At 41.1% G+C, this 17,503-nt stretch overlaps 1 long non-coding RNA gene across 2 annotated transcripts in view; it reads right to left on the bottom strand.

The window, feature by feature from the left end:
* Positions 1-17,503, bottom strand: part of LOC141116920 (uncharacterized) — a 132,535-nt gene that overhangs the window by 38,263 nt on the left and 76,769 nt on the right. The window lies entirely within an intron of this gene.

The following is a 17,503-nucleotide window of genomic DNA, read 5'->3' as shown; positions in this document are numbered from 1 at the left end:
TGACTCTCATAGAAAATGTAAGGCAGTATTTTACAGTTGCACGGGTCACATAAGAGCGTGATTAATTGCAGTGTAGGTAATACTGAAATCAGTAAAAGGATGCATTAAAGCATCACATTGGGAAAAAAGAAAAAGTACTTGGTGGAAAAGAACGGCCGTGATGGATTCATGAATGGGTGGTAGTAACGGCAATTGTTAGCTCTACGCGTTTCGGGACCTTTAAGTCACTCGTCAGGAGCAAGACCGTAATAATTCATCTAAAAAATGAAAATATATAATAAGGGCGTTGTGCTAATCTGGAAGAAGGGCTGGCAAATGCAGGGAGTGTGAAAAGCCCCCTCACACCCATGAATCTGTCCAAAGTACTTACATGCATGTGGTTACGCAGAGGGGAAAACACAACCATGCGAATCGACCCGGCCAGAGATGCCAATCCCGGAGCTGAGGGGACCTGTCCAGGCAGCGTGCAGCCAACAGTGGCAGCATCCCTAATTAGTGAAGGTGGAGAAATGAGGGAAGAATGTGAATAATGGGGGAAAGGAAGAGAGGGGAGAAGGTCCCATAGGGGGACTAGCTGGATGGAGGGGGGCTGGTGAAAGTGGTGCATGGGAAATGAAGGGAGTATGGTAAGTGATAAAGTGATGTGATAACACAGAATGAGGGAGTGAGAAGCAGGGTGAAGTGACAGGGCAAAGTGCTGAGGGGAGGCAGGGAAGGAAAAAGTAAAAAAAGAGAAGGAAGGCAGAGAGAAGAAGGAAGGGGGGGGAGGGGGGAGAGGAGGGAAAAGGGGTGAGAAACGGGGGGGACAGAAATAGAACATGGAAGTGAGATTGGTGTTACCTGGTGTGCATTCAGTTGGACAAGAGAGCCAAAGGGGAAGGTGATGTGGTGAGGAAGAGAGTGTCGGGAAGGCAAGTGCAAATCACAATTAGGGGGGAAGCCCCAGCCGGGAGAGCCGTCCTAGACCAGCCCCCAACATCATGCAGTAACAGAGCGGGGAGCGGGGGACACACAGGGTGTCTGGCCGCCAACCCCAGCGTGACCAGTCCCAGGCGCCAACCAGATAACCCCGCAGCTGTGATGGTAAAGCCGCCAGCTGATTTATAGGCGTCTGAAGAGGCGCCAGACAGCTGACATGCGAAGCATGGCGCTGACGAGCAGTGGGGGAAACCCCGCCCACCCAATGTGAGAGGGGGCGGGTGGGAAGCCCACAGTGTTCGTCACAGCTCCAAGATATGACAGAGGTGGCACAGGAAGATAGAAGCAGCGGCCGGTGACCCCTGTGTGCAGTCACAATGCAAACATAAGGCTGCAAAATTAATAATGTAAATGGGGAGAGATTTGCAGAGAAGTGTAACTATAAAGTTAGCAATACACATGATGTGTGCAAGGGAACACTCCCACTGCACAGAGAAAATAGGAAATGAATGGGGGAATACTATGAGCGGCTGAGGAGCAGCCTTAGCAAATGTTCAAAATGTATACTATAAGTGCAGCCGTGTGCTTCCATCCCTATAGGTTGAACAAAGGAGTGGAAAGGGTGGGACTTTATATGAGAATGGGGGGCCGTATAGATCCCATCCTCCATCCCGTTTGTTATAACAGAAAAGTAATGGGGGGGTGGGACTTTGAGTGAAGCACACGGATGCAGTAAAGAAATGAATTAAAGAATGGTTTGTTTATTGAGTCATTTTTTTAGGACATAGATTGGGAGTTCATTGTGTGTAGTGATACATTGTATTCAAAGTAAATCATCACATATAAATACATTATCCAACCAGATTCTAAAAGAGGATTTTACAGAAACACAGGTCACATAATAACATGATTAATTGTATTGTAAAAATACTCATTAAAGTAGCTAGCGCATTAAAGCATCAATGAAAATTTAGTAGAGGTAAGGTAAGTAGGAAAAATAATATTGAGAACAAGCATTTTGACTCTCATAGAAAATGTAAGGCAGTATTTTACAGTTGCACGGGTCACATAAGAGCGTGATTAATTGCAGTGTAGGTAATACTGAAATCAGTAAAAGGATGCATTAAAGCATCACATTGGGAAAAAAGAAAAAGTACTTGGTGGAAAAGAACGGCCGTGATGGATTCATGAATGGGTGGTAGTAACGGCAGTTGTTAGCTCTACGCGTTTCGGGACCTTTAAGTCACTCGTCAGGAGCAAGACCGTAATAATTCATCTAAAAAATGAAAATATATAATAAGGGCGTTGTGTTAATCTGGAAGAAGGGTTGGAAAATGCAGGGAGTGTGAAAAGCCCCCTCACACCCATGAATCTGTCCAAAGTACTTACATGCATGTGGTTACGCAGAGGGGAAAACACAACCATGCGAATCGTCCCGGCCAGAGATGCCAATCCCGGAGCTGTTATTATTTTACCTTGTGAATACTATTATTGCCATATACTTTATATAATAAATCAGTGATTGACAACACTGAAGAAATGACATTTTGCTACAATGTAAATTAGTGAGTGTACAGCTTGTATAAGAGTGTAAATTTGCTGTCCTCTCAAAATAATTTAACACACAGCCATTAATGTCTAAACCGCTGGCAACAAAAGTGAGTACACCCCTAGGTGAAAATGTCCAAATTGGGTCAAAAGTGTCAATATTTTGTGTGGCCACCATTATTTTCCAGCACTGCCTTAACCCTCTTGGGCATGGAGTTCACCAGAGCTTCACAGGTTGGCACTGGAGTCCTCTTCCCCTCCTCCATGATGACATCACGGAGCTGGTGGATGTTAGAGACCTTGCGCTCCACCACCTTCCGTTTGAGGATGCCCCACAGATGCTCAATAGGGTTTAGGTCTGGAGACATGCTTGACCAGTCCATCAAATTTGCCCTCAGCTTCTTTAGCTAGGCAGTGTCATCTTGGAGGTGTATTTGGGCTCCTTATCATGTTTGAATACTGCCCTGCGGCCCAGTCTCCGAAGGGAGGGGATCGTGCTCTGCTTCAGTATGTCACTGTACATGTTGGCATTCATGGTTCCCTCAGTGAACTGTAGCTCCTCAGTGCCGGCAACACTAATGCAGCCCTAGACCACGACACTCTCATTATCATGCTTGACTGTAGGCAAGACACACTTGTCTTTGTACTCCTCACCTGGTTTCCATGACACACGCTTGACACCATCTGAACCAAATATGTTTATCTTGGTCTCCTTAGACCACAGGACATGGTTCCAGTATTCCATGTCCTTAGTCTGCTTGTCTTCAGCAAACTGTTTGCACCATCTTTGGAAGAGGCTTCCTTCTAGGATGGCAGCCATGCAGATCAATTTGATGCAGTGTGTGACGTATGGTCTGAGCACTGACAGGCTGACCCCCCCACCCCTTCAAACTCTGCAGCAATGCTGGCAGCACTCATACGTCTATTTCTCAAAGACAACCGCTGGATAGGACGCTGAGCACGTGCAAGGCCTGTTTTGAGTGGAACCTGTCCTGTTAAACCGTTGTATGGTCTTCGCCACTGTGCTGCAGCTCAGTTTCAGGATCTTGGCAATCGTCTTATAGCCTATACAATCTTTATGTAGAGCAACAATTCTTTTTTTCAGATCCTCGGAGAGTTCTTTGCCATGAGGTGCCATGTTGAACTTCCAGTGACCAGTATCAGAGAGTGAGAGTGATAGACCAAATTTAACACACCCGCTCCCCATTCACACCTAAAACTTTATAACACTATTGAGTCACCGGGGAGGAAAAATGGCTAATTGTGACCAATTTGGACATTTTCACTTAGGGATGTACTCATTTTTGTTGCCAGTGGTTTAGACATTAATGGCTGTGTGTAGCAAAGCATAATTTCTTCAGTGTTGCCACACGAAAATATATAATAAAATATTTACTATATATTTGTGAGATACTGTACACCAAAAGTGGTGATGTAAATGAACCATCTCATTTTTAAATTAATTTGTCCACCAGAGATTAAAGTTCCCAAGTCTCCTGAACTTGGAGACTTCATTTAATTTTCAAAAATCAGTACAGAATCACCAAGTTCTATTTGGCTTGGGGACTAAGACTATAGAGCTTGGACAACTACTGGAGGACTCATCAATGGTTCCAAGGTCAACTGTATTTTTAGCTCTATAGATACATTCTTTCAGTGGGCTTAGGGAATAAGGTATGGTTTAAGATTCACATGGACCCCATGGTCTATGAGAATATCATGCTCAATTATATTAATTAAGCCCAGAAAGCTTGGGAAAGTTTCCTGATTTCTCTCCAGGACTTTTTCAGACTCTTATTTTTTGATAGGAATGGAGGTCTCTGTTATTCCTTTCTTTATTCTGGGAATCTGGATCTTCCTGATTTGTCTGATATGCTATAAAAGCCTGGTTAAGCTAATAAAGCCTCTCTTTCCTTCCAGGGTTTGATCAGGCTAACATGAACTCTAGTAAGGCTCTTTGTGGGCTGATAGAGTCTATAGTTAACCTTTCCTACCTTTTTCCACTATCTCAAATGATGCCTTTTTGCTAAGAATTTGCGCTCAAAAATTGGCACCAATGTAAGAACTCGATCACCTGTGGAAACTCTCTGACTTTTGTAGACCAATCGTATAGTCGGCATCAAGTTTCTTGTTTGCAATTGCTTCTCATTGAACATCACCCATGACATTTAGATCTGTATTTGAGCAATGTGTTCTAATATGCTCTAATAGGGCGTTGTCTCTTCTTCCCAAGTAACTACATTCTGTAGTCTACACGGAATATGGGAACGTCCAATATTGCAAGCAACAAATGAGACAGTAAACAATCCCAGTCACGACCATATTTTTCAACCACTTTTTTGAGCACCCCCTTTAGCGTTATGTTGAACCATTGCACCCATCAGTTTGTTTACTGTTTAATTTTTATATATAAATGAGATGTCTTTATCACTAAGGATCTCAGATGGGAGTGTTGTTCTCATGCACATGTGAAACAACTCCCATGCGATAACCTGAATGAGGTATTTCTTAAAGGGACTGCCTCTGGATACTAGGTGGCATAGTCAGAACAACTAATATTTACTGATGTCCCCTAGCTAATTGGCCTACCAAGGCCATGGCTATACAAAGGGTACTTCGATAAGTGCAAGTGGTACCAGCAGGCTTTGAAAAAGGTGTGCTGAGTAGTTATTTAACAATTTGGGCTATACTCACAGAAGGCTTTGATTTCTTGGTATACCCTATGCCAATACAATTATTGCAACATTTTTTTTGAGTTTTAGCCACCCCAAGATAACCCCCATGCACATGAGCAAAAGCCAAATATAATACCAAAAGGCTGAGGTGACACCAGGAGAACAATTTGTCATTCTTTTTGGTGATTGTATACAACAAGTCATGATTCACAACATAATAAGGGAATCACATATCTGCCCCAGGTTGCAGTGGCTTACCATTTAACACTGTAACCTGGTCTCTGGTGGGGATCAGAGTGGGGTCTCCCATCTGAGTGCTATGAACATTTTTTCAGGAGGCCTCAGGTTCCAATCTTACAAACACTGCCAGTGGACACAGGTCAGTCTCTGCAGGTTTATACTTTTCCCAACCCACTTTAACTTTATTCTTAAGCTAAAATATGACATTAGTTATTTCATCATATGGTTCCCCATGATTAAGGAAAGTTTCTGGAACCTTCAACTTTTGACTTCCATTTAAGTCCCAGAATTTGGCCCAGTTTTGCACAATCTATAAGTCATGTGGCAACCCTGCCATCACCAAGACCTTTAGTGATGCAATTTCCAGGTGGACAGGGTTTTTACAGGCCATTTCACTGTGCACACAGATGACACCCACTTGTTTTCCAGATGTTAGCTTTCCTTGCAACAACTCTCCCAGAGTCGAGAAGTGCAGCAACCTTCTATCCATTAACCTGCACTGCATGCAGATTTGTAATTATAGCAGTACATGCCACAGATGCATACACAGAGCATCATCAGCCAAACTCATATTCCATGGGCCCATCCTGCTTTGGGCACTGGACCACTAGATGACCCAGTTGGTGACCAGTCCAGCAATGAACTTTCCTGGGCTCTCTATCAACCCACCAGTTGTCAGGAGGATTAGGTGGTGGAGTGATTTTGTCAGGAGCATTATGCCCTCTGTCAAACATACGGAAGTCATCTGCTGATACTTGGTGCTACCCTCTGTGCAGTTGTATCATTCCACTGCAGTGGCCATTTCATCCACAGGCGGGGGTTCAGATTGATATATCCAGTTCCTTGGGAAGACCACAAATGAAAAGGTTCAAGGTGACCCACTACACACTCTTAGTTGGGTACAGCACCTCAGAATGCAGCCAATCTTGAAGCAGTTGCAAAGGTGTACACAGTTACACATGGGCAGATTTAGCCTTGCAGGAGCACCAGGCATGGACCTGTTTTGCTCTCATAAAAGTCACCTATCATGGCCAATATTTTAGCCTTCAACACCCTGCAGTCATGTGAAGATTCCAGGTCAAGTCAAAGTTTATCTGCTCAGAATCTGCAGTCAGAAATGGGGCCAGCACATCAACCCAGTCGTCTTAGACGGCCCTAATTTAGTGACAAACTACTCAAAAAGCTTCAACACTGTCTGCTGCAGTGATTTTTTGTGAATTACCTGCTGCATGGCCTTTGGCCTCTGATATACAAGAGCCATCATAGATCCTTTCAGCTTGCTGGGTCACTGCATTCTTGTAGTGTTGTGCAGCCACTGCCTACACATTGAAGATGTGTGCTTGTATATTGGCCAGTGACAGATGCTTAATCAGCTCTTCCATCACTTTAGCTCTTAGCTTCCACATAGCTCTCCCCACTCAGACCAAGCTCTCCCCCTCTTCCTTCTCAGCTTAAGTGGGCTTGGATCCTCATTTGTGGCCATGGCTGCCGCTAATAGAAGTCCTGCCTTCCTTACTTCCAAGCATGGGCGTACAGTCTCAATGCTTATGCAGCCAATGACAGTCCTCCTCTAGCCTTTGTTCCCACCAATATAGCCACAGTTCTCCCATACTACGAACAACTTGCCACTTATGTGCTGCCCACTAGCATGGAAGGGCAATGAGCTGAGATTTGGGGGAAGGTTCTGGGCCACCAGTCAGACTAGTCAGTCATATGTTTATCTTTATATCAGGTTGTGTAGCTTAGTCATGACTGTTTATCATGATCTTGAACATTGTTGAGCTACCTATAGTCTTATAAATATCATATATAAACATTATTTTGCTTCAAATATTTTGTACATTGACTTTATAACCTAGTAAAACAGAATAATAAACAAACTGGTAATAATTAGTAAAAATATGCTCAAAATATGTAATTATTGTACCTCTAGTGCTTCTGTTCATGCAGTACACCTGTTCTCCAGATGCTGCCTTGCAACTTTTTTTGGCAAGATTTATGAAGTGGCAAGAAAAACTCTCCTCCTTTAGAGAAAAAAAAATCTCAGAATTTCATTTTATTGTAGGGAGCTCATTTATCAAGTTAGGTAATTTGACAAATTTAGCTTGTGGAAAGAAGACAAGTGTGGGAGTTGACTGTGTGTTCTTTACAGTCTTTGAATCTGTTACATATCAGATTCATCTGTAAGCCTAGATTGCTTGTTACTTCCGCTGCAGAATGCATGCATGTTTTTTTAAAGCATGTTATTCTGAACCTGCCTGAAAATGTGAATAGTTTATAGCTAGTATAAGATCTCCTGTACCTCTTAATAAAATACAATACTTCATACATAGCCAAAGGTATAGAAGCAGAGGTATTGTGTTTTTTTTTTCTCCAAATTGCACCAAATGAATGTTTTTCCATTTTCATTTCATAAAACAACACAGTCATTCATCAGTTTACCTGTCTAGGCAGCATTCTTCACACCAGAGGCTGGGGTGCATGTACTGTACAATAGGAATGGGCCAACAATATACTTTATTTTTTGTTTTGCCATGTTGTTAGTCTACTCTATTTGGGGAAACTCTGGTTCTGGTCTTCCTATGACTTTAGCCCAGCTGATTAAAAGTGAGCATGTCTGTATCTTAGTTTAATTAAAGTCAGATTTGACTGAAAGGCATCAGTGATGATATCAGTTTTTATGCTGCTGTAATATCAAAAAGTGTTCATGTGGATCTGCAAGAAATGCTGGCTTTTCAGATCTGCCATGTTGGTAGTTAAAGAAGCCTTTAATTTTCAAGGGAGGCATTTTTTGTTACTGCTAGTTGAAAATATTGAAGAGGTATCATGGAGCCCAGGATCAAGCTTTGCATTGGGGCCCAAAGCAGTCTGACTACATACTGTTTCTTTGTACAATGACAAAAAAACAAAGGTTTAGTGACCAGCATGACTAACAAACAAAAATGAGTCATGAGATAAGTAAGGGTCACATCACACTAATGCCCCGTACACACGGCCGGATTTTCCGACGGAAAATGTGTGATAGGACCTTGTTGTCGGAAATTCCGACCCTGTGTAGGCTCCATCACACATTTTCCATTGGATTTTCTGAAACACAAAGTTTGAGAGCTTGCTATAAAATTTTCCGACAACAAAATCCGTTGTCGGAATTTCCGATTGTGTGTACACAAATCCGATGCACAAAGTGCCACGCATGCTCAGAATAAATAAAGAGATGAAAGCTATTGGCTACTGCCCCGTTTATAGTCCCGACGTACGTGTTTTACGTCAGCACGTTCAGAATGATCGGATTTTCCGACAACTTTGTGTGACCGTGTGTATGCAAGACAAGTTTGAGCCAACATCCGTCGGAAAAAATCCTAGGATTTTGTTGTCGGAATGTCCGATCAATGTCCAACCGTGTGTACGGGGCATAACAATTCTCTCACTGGTGGCAATACTCACCTGTTTTCATGTGACGCTCCATCGCTGACTAGACAGCCAAGATGTCACCCCCTGCTCTTGCCTGCAGCATTTCCATCAGCGAAGAAGTGACATCTCACTTTTCTGGCCTGTTAGGGTGCAACACACAGAAGCAGCCAAGCATTTCCTTTGCAGTTCCTAGCAATCCTGTTGATGCTGTTGTTACCAGTGACAAGATCACTTGTCGGCCTAAGGAGAGCAGACGCTGAAAGTAGGACTAAAGGCAAAACTTTAAAAAAAAAAAAATGTATTTGGATACTATGTTTCATGAGATTAGGTGACCGTCAGAATGTGACCGTCAGAATGTGTAACGGAAGTGACGTTCCGTTGCCGCCATCTTGCTACACCCCGCACTCCTGCATAGTAAGGATACACTGAGAAGGGGGAAAGTGGACAACTTGTTACATCCACCGACGTTTTGCATTTTACACTTATTTTTAACAGTAAAGTGAGTTTATATAGTGAAATACAGTACTTAGAACTACGTATGAATGTTTAGATGTTGAATTAAAATGAAAAAAAAATGAACTTCTGTCAGATTAGCAAACTTGTGAGATCCGTACGCTGCTTTTAAAATTCAACATCTAACCAGTCAGATGGAGTTGTAAGTACTGTATTTTTAAACTCACTTTACTGTTAAAAATAAGTACAAAATGCAAAACTCCGGTGGGTCTACCAAGATGTCCGCTTTCCCCCTTCTCTGTGTATCCTTACTGTGGGCTAGTGCGAGGTATAGCAAGATGCCGGCAACGGAATGTCACTTCCGTTACACATTCTGACGGGTAACCAAATCTGACAAAACAGCGGCAAGCGGAGTAATAACCCTTGTAAGATTTATTTTTGCCATCTGTGTCCCATTGGGGGGATTACCCTTCACTTCCTGTCCCATGGTCAAAACAGGAAGTGAAAGAAAATCCCTCTAAAGTGGGGGAATCCCTAGTTGTCATCAGGGTCACCAGAATTGGGGACTACGCAAATTTGGGGATTTTCTCTTACTTTTACTTTCTGTGATAATGGTAAACAGGACAAATAGAGAGGGTGAATCTTCCTAAAGAGGAAACAGACAGTAATTAAAACTGACAGATGTTCTAATCACTATCCAACACTAAAAAAAGTTTTTTCTTTAGTTATATTTGAAGATCAAATTATGCGCAAAGTCAGAGTAATGGTGCATAGCATCCCAAGCAACATTAGTAATAATCAAACTGTATTAACAGTGTCAACAGCACACACAAAATCTTTTGTTCCATATCCTTGTTGCTGATCTTCTACCTTCACCAACCTTGCCATCCATGTTCTTCTGAGCTCTGTAGTTCCTCTGTAACAGGCTGCTGAACTTGCTGAAAAAACATTATTGCCTGGTGACATCCTGTTTGTAAGACGCCTGGCTGCTATCCCTCTCCTAAGCTCAGCCAGTGGTCTGACATGCCCAACTGTAGTTCTAGCAAGGAGGAAGCAGACATGTTGTGGGAGGAACAGGTCTCACCGCCCCCGGTCTGTGCCACCCGTGGAGGAGGTGTCCTCCTTCTCCTCTCTCCTCCCTCCTCCTCCCTTCCAGCAATCCGCTCCTCCACTCTGCCGCACCGTCCCTCCTCTTCCGCCGCTGCTGTTCTAATGCCACGTACACACGATTGGAATTTTGGTTGGAAAAAGCTATGATGGGTTTTCCGACAGGATTCCGCTCAAGCTTGTCTTGCGTACACACAGTCACACCAAATTCTGGCCATCAAGAACGTGGTGACGTACAACACGTATGACGGAACTAGAAAAAGGAAGTTCAATAGCCAGTGCGCCACCCTTTGGGCTCCTTCTGCTAATCTCGTGTTAGTCGAAGTTTGGTGAGAGACGATTTGCGCTTTTCAGACTCGTTCTTTTTCAGATCATTTTACTGCTGTTCAGTTTGTGCTTGTGGGTTAAAAACAAAAAAGATTATTCATGAGATCACGAGAAATAATAAAGAAAGAAGTTTGTGAGAACTCTGTGTGAATATGAGCAGCAAAACTACTTCATTCTTCTAGCATTATAAAGAAGGAGAGAAAGCGCTGCATTAAACTATTTAAAAAATTTCAGCGTAACGAATGTGCCATCTCCATTACGAACGGTAGTTTTACCAAACCGAGCGCTTTCGTCTCGTACTTGAATCTGAGCATGCGTGCGTTTTTGCGCGTTGGAATTGCATACACACGAACGCATTTTCGGATAGAAACTTTTTCCGACCGAAAACTTGAGAACATGCTCTCAGTCTTTTGCTGGCGGGAATTCCTCCAGCAAAAGTCGGATGGAGCATACACACGGTCTCATTTTCCGACCAAAAGCTCTCATCAGTCTTTTGCTGGCCGAATTTCCGAATGTGTGTACGCGGCATAAGAGATCCTCCCTGCCAGAAAAGATTAAGCATTTTTTAAATGAGAAAGCTGACTTCCTGAAAACGAACTCAGTCATATCTCTTAAACGGTAAGAAATTTCCCAAATGTGATAACTGTTTAGTGTTTGTGTGTGTCTTTTTGTGTGGGGGGGTGTACTAATGGGGTTTTTTTGAAAATCACGGAGTTCTGCTTTAAAAAGTACAAGGATGACTCCACTTTTGTGGAAAACAATTGCAAAAAAAAATGATATTGCATATATAATTGCTAGACAAGCTATATTGTGATTGAATGTTATAAAAAAATGACCTTTCCTTTTCAATCTGTAGCGCTGTAGTTTTCTGCAAAATTCAATACAATATGGCAACCTGAAGGCCATTAGCACACGCTATACAAAAAGATAGCAACCACTTCAATTTATAACTAGTCTTTGCAGTAAGGTGCACATGGAAGCACAATGCTCATCACAAACAAATACAATTTCCTAGCACACTTACCAGCTAGCCTGCAAACAAACCAAATGAACCCTGTCTAACAATTCATATTAAAAACAGAGGGTTACGTTGCACACATTTGCAAATATATGTGGAAGCTGCAGTGTCCACGTCAAGGCTCCTCTGTATACTGTGGTCCTAACTATATTTTTGAGAGTCTTCCAGTTGGAGCATATATAGCAGTGGAGTGTAGCACACCCCTCATTAAATGCACAGGAACACATTGGCTGCCCAACAAGAGCCCAATGGAAGCTTAAGACATCAAATGTGTTGCAACACCAAATCAGCGAACTAGCTTAAAAAAAAAAGATGGAAACCACCCCAATTCACCTCATAAATAGCCTTTGCAGTGAGGTGCACATGAATGGTCAACACATATCACAAACAAATTAAAATTTCCCTGCACACTTACCAGTTAGCCTGCAACCAACTAAAATAGACCCTGTCCAACACTTCATGTTAAAAGCGAAGGGTTTTATTGCACACATTTACAAATATATGTAGAAGCCCCAGTGCCCATGTGCTCCTCTGTATACTGAGGTCCTATATGTTCCTAAGTTGGAACATATATATAGCAGTGGATAAATTAAGGGCAGCTTTGCCTGGAGGGCTGGTGTATAGAACGTTCCCAGAAATGTAATAACCTGTTTATGTGATTATTCCACTGATTTTCACAGACGTCTGCCCTGAGTCACAAGGTAGGTTTTTAGGCATCCTCTGAAATAGAAATTTTAGTTTTTTTAGGTACTCCCAAAGAGTTAATCACTTCTAAAGGACTGCTGACACTACAGCTTTCCTCATTAGAACACCGTAAGTGCATCAGCTGATCTATAATAAAAAAAGTCACTCCCATTCAGAATTATTATCCAAAGACACATAGTGGAACAACCAGCTTTTTCTTCAAAGCAGAAACAGGAAGGACTGAAACAAAGTTTGCTAAAGTCCTTGCAATGTACACACAGAGGGGATTTTTTTTTTTTTCTCAAGTTACAGATGGGTGGAGAAGCAGAACTGGGAAAATGAAGGAGGAGAAAACGAAACCTACATTTAGATTACCTGTTGTTGGTAACATCCTTATTTCTCACATGTGCTTATGTGACCACCCCACTAAGAAGGAAAGGAAGGATTGAAGCCTAGTTCCAACTAACAAAATGTTCTAGTCATCAGTGGGGAAAACGATTAGGACCTTAATCAGATTTTTATTGCTGTCTGTGTTCTTGTTGAGGGCATTTGCCCCCACATCCTCTATCAATACCCATTCAAGAAATTAGGGGAATATCCCTGACTAGCTCTGTTGCTCAGTGCTGAAAATATTTATATATTTTACCAAAGGAGGAGAGAAAATGACAGACTTCTGCAGTATAATATGTAATCTGTAGAGCTGCAGCAAATCATATAGAGGTATCATCCTTCTGGCTGGGTGTTGTGTAAATCATACAAGTTGCTGAAGAGAATTAGAAATATCCTATGGGATGGGGCAATTCACATATATCTCTTTCAACCATATATATTGGACGTTTGACTAATATAATGTAGAAATAATGGCCCGCACTCCGGTTGTTGCTCTTAAAATATCTTCATTTTAATGAATAGCCACAGTGAACAAAAGTAAATTAAGTCAGTTGATGCGTTTCAGCTTATAAGGCCTTAGTCATAACCAATGACTAATATAATGCCTGCATTTTCAACTACTCTCTAAAGTCTATGTCATCCATAGACTTTTTTAAGGCCACTTGATTAATGATCAATGTGGCCAATATTATATTTTTGAAATGTAACCTTATTTCAAACTATTCCCATTTACTATACAGCTGCTCCATAAAGTTTCAGTATTCTGCATTTTGTTACAATCTCCATTCAACTATTCTCTTGTGAGCTCAGTACCATAGTGCTAGCAGACCTGTTTGTATATAGGAATATTAAATAACTTCCATACAATGTAGCAGATCTCCCAACTTAAAATCAAAGCTGAGATAGTGAGTGATCTAATACTAGTGATCATATGCCCATGATGAAACAAAAGAAACAGCTCATGGATTTTCCATCAGAAAATCTTATCTAGAGATTATCTTTAGTGTGACATGATAAAGTAAAGCTGTGTTTAGGAACTTGCTAAAGACAAATGTCTTCCGTATTGCCTTAAAACTGCACCATGCTTTAAGCTACCCATGTGAGCAGTATTTTCAGATTCTCATTAATAATGGCTAAGGGAATATATACCTAGAAAAAACAGCACTATATTGTAAACACACAAGGAAGACCTTTTGTAAATGTCAGGAATGAGCAAGTAAGATATTCTCAAAGGAATACACTAGAAAGTAGTTATGGATAAATAAAGCAATAGTCATAAAAAGGGAATGACCTAAACAAGCTAAGCCACTGCCGCTTGGAGGTCTGTTATATCCAGCTGACCACATTTGCACAAACAATTCATGTAAAATAGATTATTAGTAATTGAATTTATGGATACACTTACACTTACACACATTTTGAAAGATTTTCATAAGAAAGACAATGAAAATGACAATGATATGGAGGGATATTTACATACAACTGACTTCCTGATTACCAACTGCCATTTTGTTTGCTCCTTTACCCTAATATGACAGCTAGCACAAAACAAATGTCTGCATAATAAAATTATTTAAATGTTTCAGAAGCATTACAGAGATGTAAAATATCACAGTTTCCAAACATGCTGTACATAGTTGGAAGTGTTATTAGGCATGTAGGCATAACATTATATGTGTGGCTTTTCTCTTTTATTATCAAAGCAGAACTCCAGGAAAATGTTTTTTGTTAAAATCAGCTGTGTAAAAATGTATTCCTCATAAGGTGTATGCCACCTTAACCACCTACGCAAAATTACGTACCTGTACGTGATTTCGCTCTTCCGGGTCTGGGGCGAGCACATGGGAGCCAATCACTGGACCCGATGTCCGCTAGCGATCATTCCCGAGAGAGGCAGAACAGCGCTCAGCTTATGTAAACAAGGCAGATCGGCGTTCTGCTAGTAGGGATGATAGAGTTCTTGTGTTTCTGCTAAGCAGGAACACGTATCTCTGTCTTTCCACAGTGCAACTATCCCCAACACAGTTAGAAAGCACCCCCTAGGGACACATTTGTAACCCTTTGATCGCCCCTGATGTTAACCCCATCCCAACCAGTGTCATTGGTACAGTGACAATTGTCCAAAATTGTACAAAATTGTAAAAAGTGTCACTTAATATCTGATTTGTCCTCCACAATGTCCCAGTCCTGCTATAAGTCGCTAATAAAAAAAATAAAAAAAATACAAATTCCATAAAACTATCCCATAATTTGTAGACGCTATAACTTTTGTGCAAACCAATCAATATACGCTTATTGGGATTTTTTTTACCAAAAACATATGGCAGAAAACATATTGACCTAAATTGATTTTTTTTTTATTGGTTAGGTTTTATATCAGAAAGTAGGAAATATTGTTTTTTTTAACCACTTCAGCCCCGGAAGGATTTACCCCCTTCCTGACCAGAGCACTTTTTACAAATTGGCACTGCGTCGCTTTAACTGCTAATTGCGCGGTCATGCAATGCTGTAACCAAACGAAATTTGCGTCCTTTTCTTCCCACAAATAGAGCTTTCTTTTGATGGTATTTGATCATCTCTGCCGTTTTTATTTTTTGCACTATACACGGAAAAAGACCGAAAATTTTGAAAAAAAATGATATTTTCTACTTTTTGTTCTAAAAAAAATCCAATAAACTCAATTTTAGTCATACATTTAGGCCAAAATGTATTTGGCCACATGTCTTTGGTAAAAAAAATGTCAATAAGTGTATATTTATTGGTTTGCGCAAAAGTTATAGCGCCTACAATCTAGGGTACATTTTCTGGAATTTACACAGCCTTTAATTTATGACTGCCTATGTCGTTTCTTGAGGTGCTAAAATGGCAGGGCAGTACAAAACCCCCACAAATGACCCCATTTTGGAAAGTAGACACCCCAAGGAAATTGCTGATAGGCATGTTGAGCCCATTGAATATTCATTTTTTTTGTCCCAAGTGATTGAATAATGACAAAAAAAAAAAAAAAAATTACAAAAAGTTGTCACTAAATGATATATTGCTCACACAGGCCATGGGCATATGTGGAATTGCACCCCAAAATACATTTAGCTGCTTCTCCTGAGTATGGGGATACCACATGTGTGGGACTTTTTGGGAGCCTAGCCGCATACGGGGCCCCGAAAACCAATCACCGCCTTCAGGATTTCTAAGGGCGTACATTTTTGATTTTACTCCTCACTACCTATCACAGTTTTGAAGGCCATAAAATGCCCAGATGGCACAAACCCCCCCCAAATGACCCCATTTTGGAAAGTAGACACCCCAAGCTATTTGCTGAGAGGCATGTTGAGTCCATGGAATATTTTATATTTTGACACAAGTTGCGGGAAAGTGACAATTTATTTATTTATTTTTTTTTTTTTTGCACAAAGTTGTCACTAAATGATATATTGCTCACACAGGTCATGGGCATATGTGGAATTGCACCCCAAAATACATTCTGCTGCTTCTCCTGAGTATGGGGATACCACATGTGTGGGACTTTTTAGGAGCCTAGCCGCGTACGGGACCCCGAAAACCAATCACCGCCTTCAGGATTTCTAAGGGTGTACATTTTTGATTTCACTCTTCACTGCCTATCACAGTTTCGGAGGTCATGGAATGCCCAGGTGGCACAAACCCCCCCCAAATGACCCCATTTTGGAAAGTAGACACCCCAAGCTATTTGCTGAGAGGCATGGTGAGTATTTTGCAGCTCTCATTTGTTTTTGAAAATGAAGAAAGACAAAAAAAAAAATTTTTTTTTTCTTTTTTTAATTTTCAAAACTTTGTGACAAAAAGTGAGGTCTGCAAAATACTCACTATACCGCTCAGCAAATAGCTTTGGGTGTCTACTTTCCAAAATGGGGTCATTTGGGGGGGTTTTGTGCCACCTGGGCATTCCATGGCCTCCGAGACTGTGATAGGCAGTGAAGAGTGAAATCAAAAATTTACGCCCTTAGAAAGCCTGAAGGCGGTGCTTGGTTTTCGGGGTCCCATACGCGGCTAGGCTCCCAAAAAGTCTCACACATGTGGTATCCCCGTACTCAGGAGAAGCAGCAGAATGTATTTTGGGGTGTAATTTCACATATTCCCATGGCATGTTTGAGCAATATATAATTTAGTGACAACTTTGTGCAAAAAAAAAAAAAAAATTTGTCTCTTTCCCGCAACTTGTGTCACAATATAAAATATTCCATGGACTCGACATGCCTCTCAGCAAATAGCTTGGGGTGTCTACTTTCCAAAATGGGGTCATTTGGGGGGGGTTTGAACTGTCCTGGCATTTTATGCACAACATTTAGAAGCTTATGTCACACATCACCCACTCTTCTAACCACTTGAAGACAATGCCCTTTCTGACACTTTTTGATTACATGAAAAAATTATTTTTTTTTGCAAGAAAATTACTTTGAACCCCCACACATTATATATTTTTTTAAAGCAAATGCCCTACAGATTAAAATGGTGGGTGTTTAATTTTTTTTTTTCACACAGTATTTGCGCAGCGATTTTTCAAACGCATTTTTTGGGGAAAAAACACACTTTTTTACATTTTAATGCACTAAAACACACTATATTGCCCAAATGTTTGATGAAATAAAAAAGATGATCTTAGGCCGAGTACATGGATACCAAACATGACATGCTTTACAATTGCGCACAAACGTGCAGTGGCAACAAAATAAATACATTTTTAAAAGCCTTTAAA

Source organism: Aquarana catesbeiana, linkage group LG01 (genome assembly GCF_042186555.1).
Source record: "Aquarana catesbeiana isolate 2022-GZ linkage group LG01, ASM4218655v1, whole genome shotgun sequence".
Classification (NCBI taxonomy): Eukaryota; Metazoa; Chordata; class Amphibia; order Anura; family Ranidae; genus Aquarana; species Aquarana catesbeiana.
Note: the sequence above shows the minus strand (reverse complement) of the source record. Positions and strands in the feature narration are given on the sequence as shown.